Here is an 11,783-nt window from a genome sequence, read left to right as displayed (position 1 = left end):
GCTGCCACTGAAGGTGGCTCCCCTTCCTGCTCAGGTGGCGCTCGGCGCTCGTGGCCGGTCTATTAGCTGCCACTGAAGGTGGCTCCCCTTCCTGCTCGGGTGGCGCTTGGAGGTCTATTAGCTGCCAGTGAAGGTGGCTCCCCTTCCTGCTCGGGTGGCGCTCGGAGGTCTATTAGCTGCCACTGAAGGTAGCTCCCCTTCCTGCTCGGAAGGTGCTCGGCGGTCTATTAGCTGCCACTGAAGGTGGCTCCCCTTCCTGCTCGATTGGCGCTCGGAGGTCTATTAGCTGCCACTGAAGGTGGCTCCCCTTCCTGCTCGGGTGGTGCTCGGCGGTCTATTAGCTGCCACTGAAGGTGGCTCCCCTTCCTGCTCGTGTGGCGCTCGGCGGTCGTCGTGGCCGGTCTATTAGCTGCCACTGAAGGTGGCTCCCCTTCCTGCTCGGGTGGCGCTCGGCGGTCATCGTTGGTTTATTAGCTGCCACTGAAGGTGGCTACCCTTCCTGCTCGGGTGGCGCTCGGCGGTCTATTAGCTGCCACTGAAGGTGGCTCCCCTTCCTGCTCGGGTGGAGCTCGGAGGTCGTCGTTGGTCTATTAGCTGCCACTGAAGGTGGCTCCCCTTCCTGCTCGGGTGGCGCTCGGCGGTCTATTAGCTGCCACTGAAGGTGGCTCCCCTTCCTGCTCGGTTGGCGCTCGGCGTTCTATTAGCTGCCACTGCAGGTGGCTCCCCTTCCTGCTCAGGTGGCGCTCGGAGGTCGTAGTGGCCGGTCTATTAGCTGCCACTGAAGGTGGCTCCCCTTCCTGCTCGGGTGGCGCTCGGCGGTCGTGGCCGGTCTATTAGCTGCCACTGAAGGTGGCTCCCCTTCCTGCTCGGGTGGCGCTCGGTGGTCTATTAGCTGCCACTGAAGGTGGCTCCCCTTCCTGCTCGGGTGGCGCTCAGCGGTCTATTAGCTGCCACTGATGGTGGCTCCCCTTCCTGCTCAGGTGGCGCTCGGCGCTCGTGGCCGGTCTATTAGCTGCCACTGAAGGTGGCTCCCCTTCCTGCTCGGGTGGCGCTTGGAGGTCTATTAGCTGCCACTGAAGGTGGCTCCCCTTCCTGCTCGGGTGGCGCTCGGAGGTCTATTAGCTGCCACTGAAGGTAGCTCCCCTTCCTGCTCGGGTGGTGCTCGGCGGTCTATTAGCTGCCACTGAAGGTGGCTCCCCTTCCTGCTCGATTGGCGCTAGGAGGTCTATTAGCTGCCACTGAAGGTGGCTCCCCTTCCTGCTCGGGTGGTGCTCGGCGGTCTATTAGCTGCCACTGAAGGTGGCTCCCCTTCCTGCTCGTGTGGCGCTCGGCGGTCGTCGTGGCCGGTCTATTAGCTGCCACTGAAGGTGGCTCCCCTTCCTGCTCGGGTGGCCTCGGCGTTCTATTAGCTGCCACTGAAGGTGGCTCCCCTTCCTGCTCGGGTGGCGCTCGGCGGTCTAATAGCTGCCACTGAAGGTGGCTCCCCTTCCTGCTCGGGTGGCGCTCGGAGGTCGTAGTGGCCGGTCTATTAGCTGCCACTGAAGGTGGCTCCCCTTCCTGCTCGGGTGGCGCTCGGCAGTCGTGGCCGGTCTATTAGCTGCCACTGAAGGTGGCTCCCCTTCCTGCTCGGGTGGCGCTCGGCGGTCTATTAGCTGCCACTGAAGGTGGCTCCCCTTCCTGCTCGGGTGGCGCTCAGCGGTCTATTAGCTGCCACTGAAGGTGGCTCCCCTTCCTGCTCAGGTGGCGCTCGGCGCTCGTGGCCGGTCTATTAGCTGCCACTGAAGGTGGCTCCCCTTCCTGCTCGGGTGGCGCTTGGAGGTCTATTAGCTGCCACTGAAGGTGGCTCCCCTTCCTGCTCGGGTGGCGCTCGGAGGTCTATTAGCTGCCACTGAAGGTAGCTCCCCTTCCTGCTCGGGTGGTGCTCGGCGGTCTATTAGCTGCCACTGAAGGTGGCTCCCCTTCCTGCTCGATTGGCGCTCGGAGGTCTATTAGCTGCCACTGAAGGTGGCTCCCCTTCCTGCTCGGGTGGTGCTCGGCGGTCTATTAGCTGCCACTGAAGGTGGCTCCCCTTCCTGCTCGTGTGGCGCTCGGCGGTCGTCGTGGCCGGTCTATTAGCTGCCACTGAAGGTGGCTCCCCTTCCTGCTCGGGTGGCGCTCGGCGGTCTATTAGCTGCCACTGAAGGTGGCTCGCCTTCCTGCTCGGGTGGAGCTCGGAGGTCGTCGTTGGTCTATTAGCTGCCACTGAAGGTGGCTCCCCTTCCTGCTCGATTGGCGCTCGGATGTCTATTAGCTGCCACTGAAGGTGGCTCCCCATCCTGCTCGGGTGGTGCTCGGCGGTCTATTAGCTGCCACTGAAGGTGGCTCCCCTTCCTGCTCGTGTGGCGCTCGGCGGTCGTCGTGGCCGGTCTATTAGCTGCCACTGAAGGTGGCTCCCCTTCCTGCTCGGGTGGCGCTCAGCGGTCATCGTTGGTTTATTAGCTGCCACTAAAGGTGGCTACCCTTCCTGCTCGGGTGGCGCTCGGCAGTCTATTAGCTGCCACTGAAGGTGGCTCCCCTTCCTGCTCGGGTGGAGCTCGGAGGTCGTCGTTGGTCTATTAGCTGCCACTGAAGGTGGCTCCCCTTCCTGCTCGGGTGGCGCTCGGCGGTCTATTAGCTGCCACTGAAGGTGGCTCCCCTTCCTGCTCGGTTGGCGCTCGGCGTTCTATTAGCTGCCACTGAAGGTGGCTCCCCTTCCTGCTCGGGTGGCGCTCGGCGGTCTATTAGCTGCCACTGAAGGTGGCTCCCCTTCCTGCTCGGGTGGCGCTCTGCGGTCTATTAGCTGCCACTGAAGGTGGCTCCCCTTCTTGCTCGGGTGGCGCTCGGCGTTCTATTAGCTGCCACTGAAGGTGGCTCCCCTTCCTGCTTGGGTGGCGCTCGGCGGTCTATTAGCTGCCACTGAAGGTGGCTCCCCTTCCTGCTCAGGTGGAGCTCGGCGGTCGTCGTTGGTCTATTAGCTGCCACTGAAGGTGGCTCCCCTTCCTGCTCGGGTGGCGCTCGGAGGTCGTAGTGGCCGGTCTATTAGCTGCCACTGAAGGTGGCTCCCCTTCCTGCTCGGGTGGCGCTCGGCGGTCTATTAGCTGCCACTGAAGGTGGCTCCCCTACCTGCTCGGGTGGCGCTCGGCGGTCTATTAGCTGCCACTGAAGGTGGCTCCCCTTCCTGCTCGAGGGGCGCTCGGCGGTCTATTAGCTGCCACTGAAGGTGGCTCCCCTTCCTGCTCGGGTGGCGCTCGGCGTTCTATTAGCTGCCACTGAAGGTGGCTCCCCTTCATGCTCGGGTGGCGCTCGTCGGTCTATTAGCTGCCACTGAATGTGGCTCCCCTTCCTGCTCGGGTGGCGCTCGGCGGTCTATTAGCTGCCACTGAAGGTGGCTCCCCTTCCTGCTCGGGTGGCCTCGGCGTTCTATTAGCTGCCACTGAAGGTGGCTCCCCTTCCTGCTCGGGTGGCGCTCGGCGGTCTATTAGCTGCCACTGAAGGTGGCTCCCCTTCCTGCTCGTGTGGCGCTCGGCAGTCGTGGCCGGTCTATTAGCTGCCACTGAAGTTGGCTCCCCTTCCTGCTCGGGTGGCGCTCGGAGGTCGTAGTGGCCGGTCTATTAGCTGCCACTGCAGGTGGCTCCCCTTACTGCTCGGGTGGCGCTCGGCGGTCTATTAGCTGCCACTGAAGGTGGCTCCCCTTCCTGCTCGGGTGGCGCTTGGCGGTTTTTTTAGCTGCCACTGAAGGTGGCTCCCCTTCCTGCTCGGGTGGCGCTCGGCGTTCTATTAGCTGCCACTGAAGGTGGCTCCCCTTCCTGCTCGGGTGGCGCTCGGCGGTCTATTAGCTGCCACTGAAGTTGGCTCCCCTTCCTGCTCGGGTGGCGCTCGGCGGTCTATTAGCTGCCACTGAAGGTGGCTCCCCTTCCTGCTCGGGTGGCCTCGGCGTTCTATTAGCTGCCACTGAAGGTGGCTCCCCTTCCTGCTCGGGTGGCGCTCGGCGGTCTAATAGCTGCCACTGAAGGTGGCTCCCCTTCCTGCTCGGGTGGCGCTCGGAGGTCGTAGTGGCCGGTCTATTAGCTGCCACTGAAGGTGGCTCCCCTTCCTGCTCGGGTGGCGCTCGGCAGTCGTGGCCGGTCTATTAGCTGCCATTGAAGGTGGCTCCCCTTCCTGCTCGGGTGGCGCTCAGCGGTCTATTAGCTGCCACTGAAGGTGGCTCCCCTTCCTGCTCGGGTGGCGCTCAGCGGTCTATTAGCTGCCACTGAAGGTGGCTCCCCTTCCTGCTCAGGTGGCGCTCGGCGCTCGTGGCCGGTCTATTAGCTGCCACTGAAGGTGGCTCCCCTTCCTGCTCGGGTGGCGCTTGGAGGTCTATTAGCTGCCACTGAAGGTGGCTCCCCTTCCTGCTCGGGTGGCGCTCGGAGGTCTATTAGCTGCCACTGAAGGTAGCTCCCCTTCCTGCTCGGAAGGTGCTCGGCGGTCTATTAGCTGCCACTGAAGGTGGCTCCCCTTCCTGCTCGATTGGCGCTCGGAGGTCTATTAGCTGCCACTGAAGGTGGCTCCCCTTCCTGCTCGGGTGGTGCTCGGCGGTCTATTAGCTGCCACTGAAGGTGGCTCCCCTTCCTGCTCGTGTGGCGCTCGGCGGTCGTCGTGGCCGGTCTATTAGCTGCCACTGAAGGTGGCTCCCCTTCCTGCTCGGGTGGCGCTCGGCGGTCATCGTTGGTTTATTAGCTGCCACTGAAGGTGGCTACCCTTCCTGCTCGGGTGGCGCTCGGCGGTCTATTAGCTGCCACTGAAGGTGGCTCCCCTTCCTGCTCGGGTGGAGCTCGGAGGTCGTCGTTGGTCTATTAGCTGCCACTGAAGGTGGCTCCCCTTCCTGCTCGGGTGGCGCTCGGCGGTCTATTAGCTGCCACTGAAGGTGGCTCCCCTTCCTGCTCGGTTGGCGCTCGGCGTTCTATTAGCTGCCACTGCAGGTGGCTCCCCTTCCTGCTCGGGTGGCGCTCGGCGGTCTATTAGCTGCCACTGAAGGTGGCTCCCCTTCCTGCTCGGGTGGTGCTCTGCGGTCTATTAGCTGCCACTGAAGGTGGCTCCCCTTCTTGCTCGGGTGGCGCTCGGCGTTCTATTAGCTGCCACTGAAGGTGGCTCCCCTTCCTGCTCGGGTGGCGCTCGGCGGTCTATTAGCTGCCACTGAAGGTGGCTCCCCTTCCTGCTCGGGTGGAGCTCGGCGGTCGTCGTTGGTCTATTAGCTGCCACTGAAGGTGGCTCCCCTTCCTGCTCAGGTGGCGCTCGGAGGTCGTAGTGGCCGGTCTATTAGCTGCCACTGAAGGTGGCTCCCCTTCCTGCTCGGGTGGCGCTCGGCGGTCTATTAGCTGCCACTGAAGGTGGCATCCCTACCTGCTCGGGTGGCGCTCGGCGATCTATTAGCTGCCACTGAAGGTGGCTCCTCTTCCTGCTCGAGGGGCGCTCGGCGGTCTATTAGCTGCCACTGAAGGTGGCTCCCCTTCCTGCTCGGGTGGCGCTCGGCGTTCTATTAGCTGCCACTGAAGGTGGCTCCCCTTCCTGCTCGGGTGGCGCTCGTCGGTCTATTAGCTGCCACTGAATGTGGCTCCCCTTCCTGCTCGGGTGGCGCTCGGCGGTCTATTAGCTGCCACTGAAGGTGGCTCCCCTTCCTGCTCGGGTGGCCTCGGCGTTCTATTAGCTGCCACTGAAGGTGGCTCCCCTTCCTGCTCGGGTGGCGCTCGGCGGTCTATTAGCTGCCACTGAAGGTGGCTCCCCTTCCTGTTCGGGTGGCGCTCGGAGGTCGTAGTGGCCGGTCTATTAGCTGCCACTGAAGGTGGCTCCCAATCCTGCTCGGGTGGCGCTCGGAGGTCGTAGTGGCCTGTCTATTAGCTGCCACTGAAGGTGGCTCCCCTTCCTGCTCGGGTGGCCTCGGCGTTCTAATAGCTGCCACTGAAGGTGGCTCCCCTTCCTGCTCGGGTGGCGCTCGGCGGTCTATTAGCTGCCACTGAAGGTGGCTCCCCTTCCTGCTCGGGTGGCACTCGGAGGTCTATTAGCTGCCACTGAAGGTGGCTCCCCTTCCTGCTCGGGTGGCGCTCGGAGGTCGTAGTGGCCTGTCTATTAGCTGCCACTGAAGGTGGCTCCCCTTCCTGCTCGGGTGGCCTCGGCGTTCTAATAGCTGCCACTGAAGGTGGCTCCCCTTCCTGCTCGGGTGGCGCTCGGCGGTCTATTAGCTGCCACTGAAGGTGGCTCCCCTTCCTGCTCGGGTGGCGCTCGGCGGTCTATTAGCTGCCACTGAAGGTGGCTCCCCTTCCTGCTCGGGTGGCGCTCGGCGGTCTATTAGCTGCCACTGAAGGTGGCTCCCCTTCCTGCTCGGGTGGCGCTCGGCGGTCTATTAGCTTCCACTGAAGGTGGCTCCCCTTCCTGCTCGGGTGGCGCTCGGCGGTCTATTAGCTGCCACTGAAGGTGGCTCCCCTTCCTGCTCGGGTGGCGCTCGGCAGTCGTAGCCGGTCTATTTGCTGCCACTGAATGTGGCTCCCCTTCCTGCTCGGGTGGCGCTCGGCGGTCTATTAGCTGCCACTGAAGGTGGCTCCCCTTCCTGCTCGGGTGGCCTCGGCGTTCTATTAGCTGCCACTGAAGGTGGCTCCCCTTCCTGCTCGGGTGGCGCTCGGCGGTCTATTAGCTGCCACTGAAGGTGGCTCCCCTTCCTGTTCGGGTGGCGCTCGGAGGTCGTAGTGGCCGTTCTATTAGCTGCCACTGAAGGTGGCTCCCAATCCTGCTCGGGTGGCGCTCGGAGGTCGTAGTGGCCTGTCTATTAGCTGCCACTGAAGGTGGCTCCCCTTCCTGCTCGGGTGGCCTCGGCGTTCTAATAGCTGCCACTGAAGGTGGCTCCCCTTCCTGCTCGGGTGGCGCTCGGCGGTCTATTAGCTGCCACTGAAGGTGGCTCCCCTTCCTGCTCGGGTGGCACTCGGAGGTCTATTAGCTGCCACTGAAGGTGGCTCCCCTTCCTGCTCGGGTGGCGCTCGGAGGTCGTAGTGGCCGGTCTATTAGCTGCCACTGAAGGTGGCTCCCCTTCCTGCTCGGGTGGCGCTCGGCGGTCTATTAGCTGCCACTGAAGGTGGCTCCCCTTCCTGCTCGGGTGGCGCTCGGCGGTCTATTAGCTGCCACTGAAGGTGGCTCCCCTTCCTGCTCGGGTGGCGCTCGGCGGTCTATTAGCTTCCACTGAAGGTGGCTCCCCTTCCTGCTCGGGTGGCGCTCGGCGGTCTATTAGCTGCCACTGAAGGTGGCTCCCCTTCCTGCTCGGGTGGCGCTCGGCAGTCGTAGCCGGTCTATTTGCTGCCACTGAAGGTGGCTCCCCTTCCTGCTCGGGTGGCGCTCGGCGGTCTATTAGCTGCCACTGAAGGTGGCTCCCCTTCCTGCTAGGGTGGAGCTCGGCGGTCTATTAGCTGCCACTGAAGGTGGCTCCCCTTCCTGCTCTGGTGGCGCTCGGCGGTCTATTAGCTGCCACTGAAGGTGGCTCCCCTTCCTGCTCGGGCGGCGCTCGGAGGTCGTAGTGGCCGGTCTATTAGCTGCCACTGAAGGTGGCTCCCCTTCCTGCTCGGGTGGCGCTCTGCGGTCTATTAGCTGCCACTGAAGGTGGCTCCCCTTCCTGCTCGGGTGGAGCTCGGCGGTTGTCGTTGGTCTATTAGCTGCCACTGAAGCTGGCTCCCCTTCCTGCTCGGGTGGCGCTCTGCGATCTATTAGCTGCCACTGAAGGTGGCTCCCCTTCCTGCTCGGGTGGCGCTCGGCGTTCTATTAGCTGCCACTGAAGGTGGCTCCCCTTCCTGCTCGGGTGGCGCTCGGCGGTCTATTAGCTGCCACTGAAAGTGGCTCCCCTTCCTGCTCGGGTGGCGCTCGGAGGTCGTAGTGGCCGGTCTATTAGCTGCCACTGAAGGGGGCTCCCATTCCTGCTCGGGTGGTGCTCGGCGGTCTATTAGCTGCCACTGAAGGTGGCTCCCCTTCCTGCTCGGGTGGCGCTCGGCGGTCTATTAGCTGCCACTGAAGGTGGCTCCCCTTCCTGCTCGGGTGGTGCTCGGCGGTCTATTAGCTGCCACTGAGGGTGGCTCCCCTTCCTGCTCGGGTGGAGCTCGGCGGTCGTTGTTCGTCTATTAGCTGCCACTGAAGGTGGCTCCCCTTCCTGCTCGGGTGGCGCTCGGCGGTCTATTAGCTGCCACTGAAGGTGGCTCCCCTTCCTGCTCGGGTGGCGCTCGGCGGTCTATTAGCTGCCACTGAAGGTGGCTCCCCTTCCTGCTCGGGTGGCGCTCGGAGGTCGTAGTGGCCGGTCTATTAGCTGCCACTGAAGGTGGCTCCCCTTCCTGCTCGGGTGGTGCTCGGCGGTCTATTAGCTGCCACTGAGGGTGGCTCCCCTTCCTGCTCGGGTGGAGCTCGGCGGTCGTCGTTGGTCTATTAGCTGCCACTGAAGGTGGCTTCCCTTCCTGCTCGGGTGGCGCTCGGCGGTCTATTAGCTGCCACTGAAGGTGGCTCCCCTTCCAGCTCGGGTGGCGCTCGGCGGTCGTGGCCGGTCTATTAGCTGCCACTGAAGGTGGCTCCCCTTCCTGCTCGGGTGGCGCTTGGAGGTCTATTAGCTGCCACTGAAGGTGCCTCCCCTTCCTGCTCGGGTGGCGCTCGGCGGTCTATTAGCTGCCACTGAAGGTGGCTCCCCTTCCTGCTCGGGTGGCGCTCGGCGGTCTATTAGCTGCCACTGAAGGTGGCTCCCCTTCCTGCTCTGGTGGCGCTCGGCTGTCTATTAGCTGCCACTGAAGGTGGCTCCCCTTCCTGCTCGGGTGGCTCTCGGAGGTCGTAGTGGCCGGTCTATTAGCTGCCACTGAAGGTGGCTCCCCTTCCTGCTCGGGTGGCGCTCTGCGGTCTATTAGCTGCCACTGAAGGTGGCTCCCCTTCCTGCTCGGATGGAGCTCGGCGGTTGTCGTTGTTCTATTAGCTGCCACTGAAGCTGGCTCCCCTTCCTGCTCGGGTGGCGCTCTGCGATCTATTAGCTGCCACTGAAGGTGGCTCCCCTTCCTGCTCTGGTGGCGCTCGGCGGTCTATTAGCTGCCACTGAAGGTGGCTCCCCTTCCTGCTCGGGTGGCGCTCGGAGGTCGTAGTGGCCGGTCTATTAGCTGCCACTGAAGGTGGCTCCCCTTCCTGCTCGGGTGGCGCTCTGCGGTCTATTAGCTGCCACTGAAGGTGGCTCCCCTTCCTGCTTGGGTGGAGCTCGGCGGTTGTCGTTGTTCTATTAGCTGCCACTGAAGGTGGCTCCCCTTCCTGCTCGGGTGGCGCTCGGCGGTCTATTAGCTGCCACTGAAAGTGGCTCCCCTTCCTGCTCGGGTGGCGCTCGGAGGTCGTAGTGGCCGGTCTATTAGCTGCCACTGAAGGGGGCTCCCCTTCCTGCTCGGGTGGTGCTCGGCGGTCTATTAGCTGCCACTGAAGGTGGCTCCCCTTCCTGCTCGGGTGGCGCTCAGCGGTCTATTAGCTGCCACTGAAGGTGGCTCCCCTTCCTGCTCGGGTGGTGCTCGGCGGTCTATTAGCTGCCACTGAGGGTGGCTCCCCTTCCTGCTCGGGTGGCGCTCGGCGGTCTATTAGCTGCCACTGAAGGTGGCTCCCCTTCCTGCTCGGGTGGCGCTAGGCGGTCGTGGCCGGTCTATTAGCTGCCACTGAAGGTGGCTCCCCTTCCTGCTCGGGTGGCGCTTGGAGGTCTATTAGCTGCCACTGAAGGTGGCTCCCCTTCCTGCTGGGGTGGCGCTCGGAGGTCTATTAGCTGCCACTGAAAGTGGCTCCCCTTCCTGCTCGGGTGGTGCTCGGCAGTCTATTAGCTGCCACTGAAGGTGGCTCCCCTTCCTGCTCGGGTGGCGCTCGGCGGTCTATTAGCTGCCACTGAAGGTGGCTCCCCTTCCTGCTCGGGTGGCGCTCGGCGGTCATCGTTGGTCTATTAGCTGCCACTGAAGGTGGCTCCCCTTCCTGCTCGGGTGGCGCTCGGCGGTCTATTAGCTGCCACTGAAGGTGGCTGCCCTTCCTGCTCGGGTGGAGCTCGGCGGTCGTCGTTGGTCTATTAGCTGCCACTGAAGGTGGCTCCCCTTCCTGCTCGGGTGGCGCTCGGCGTTCTATTAGCTGCCACTGAAGGTGGCTCCCCTTCCTGCTCGGTTGGCGCTCGGCGGTCTATTAGCTGCCACTGAAGGCGGCTCCCCTTCCTGCTCGGGTGGCGCTCGGCGGTCTATTAGCTGCCACTGAAGGTGGCTCCCCTTCCTGCTTGGGTGGAGCTCGGCGGTTGTCGTTGTTTTATTAGCTGCCACTGAAGGTGGCTCCCCTTCCTGCTCGGGTGGCGCTCGGCGGTCTATTAGCTGCCACTGAAAGTGGCTCCCCTTCCTGCTCGGGTGGCGCTCGGAGGTCGTAGTGGCCGGTCTATTAGCTGCCACTGAAGGGGGCTCCCCTTCCTGCTCGGGTGGCGCTCGGCGGTCTATTAGCTGCCACTGAAGGTGGCTCCCCTTCCTGCTCGGGTGGTGCTCGGCGGTCTATTAGCTGCCACTGAGGGTGGCTCCCCTTCCTGCTCGGGTGGAGCTCGGCGGTCGTTGTTGGTCTATTAGCTGCCACTGAGGGTGGCTCCCCTTCCTGCTCGGGTGGCGCTCGGCGTTCTATTAGCTGCCACTGAAGGTGGCTCCCCTTCCTGCTCGGTTGGCGCTCGGCGGTCTATTAGCTGCCACTGAAGGTGGCTCCCCTTCCTGCTCGGGTGGCGCTTGGCGGTCTATTAGCTGCCACTGAAGGTGGCTCCCCTTCCTGCTCTGGTGGCGCTCGGCGTTCTGTTAGCTGCCACTGAAGGTGGCTCCCCTTCCTGCTCGGGTGGCGCTCGGAGGTCGTAGTGGCCGGTCTATTAGCTGCCACTGAAGGTGGCTCCCCTTCCTCCTTGGGTGGCGCTCGGCGGTCTATTAGCTGCCACTGAAGGTGGCTCCCCTTCCTGCTCGGGTGGAGCTCGGCGGTTGTCGTTGGTCTATTAGCTGCCACTGAAGGTGGCTCCCCTTCCTGCTCGGGTGGCGCTCGGCGGTCTATTAGCTGCCACTGAAGGTGGCTCCCCTTCCTGCTCGGGTGGCGCTCGGCGTTCTATTAGCTGCCACTGAAGGTGGCTCCCCTTCCTGCTCGGGTGGCGCTCGGCGGTCTGTTAGCTGCCACTGAAGGTGGCTCCCCTTCCTGCTCTGGTGGCGCTCGGCGGTCTATTAGCTGCCACTGAAGGTGGCTCCCCTTCCTGCTCGGGTGGCGCTCGGCGGTCTATTAGCTGCCACTGAAGATGGCTCCCCTTCCTGCTCGGGTGGCGCTCGGCGTTCTATTAGCTGCCACTGAAGGTGGCTCCCCTTCCTGCTCGGGTGGCGCTCGGCGGTCTGTTAGCTGCCACTGAAGGTGGCTCCCCTTCCTGCTCTGGTGGAGCTCGGCGGTCTATTAGCTGCCACTGAAGGTGGCTCCCCTTCCTGCTCGGGTGGCGCTCGGCGGTCTATTAGCTGCCACTGAAGGTGGCTCCCCTTCCTGCTCGGGTGGCGCTCGGCGGTCATCGTTGGTCTATTAGGTGCCACTGAAGGTGGCTCCCCTTCCTGCTCGGGTGGCGCTCGGCGGTCTATTAGCTGCCACTGAAGGTGGCTCCCCTTCCTGCTCGGGTGGAGCTCGGCGGTCGTCGTTGGTCTATTAGCTGCCACTGAAGGTGGCTCCCCTTCCTGCTCGGTTGGCGCTCGGCGGTCTATTAGCTGCCACTGAAGGTGGCTCCCCTT

This window comes from Oncorhynchus mykiss, unplaced genomic scaffold, assembly GCF_013265735.2.
Source record: "Oncorhynchus mykiss isolate Arlee unplaced genomic scaffold, USDA_OmykA_1.1 un_scaffold_164, whole genome shotgun sequence".
Lineage (NCBI taxonomy): Eukaryota > Metazoa > Chordata > Actinopteri > Salmoniformes > Salmonidae > Oncorhynchus > Oncorhynchus mykiss.
Note: the sequence above shows the minus strand (reverse complement) of the source record.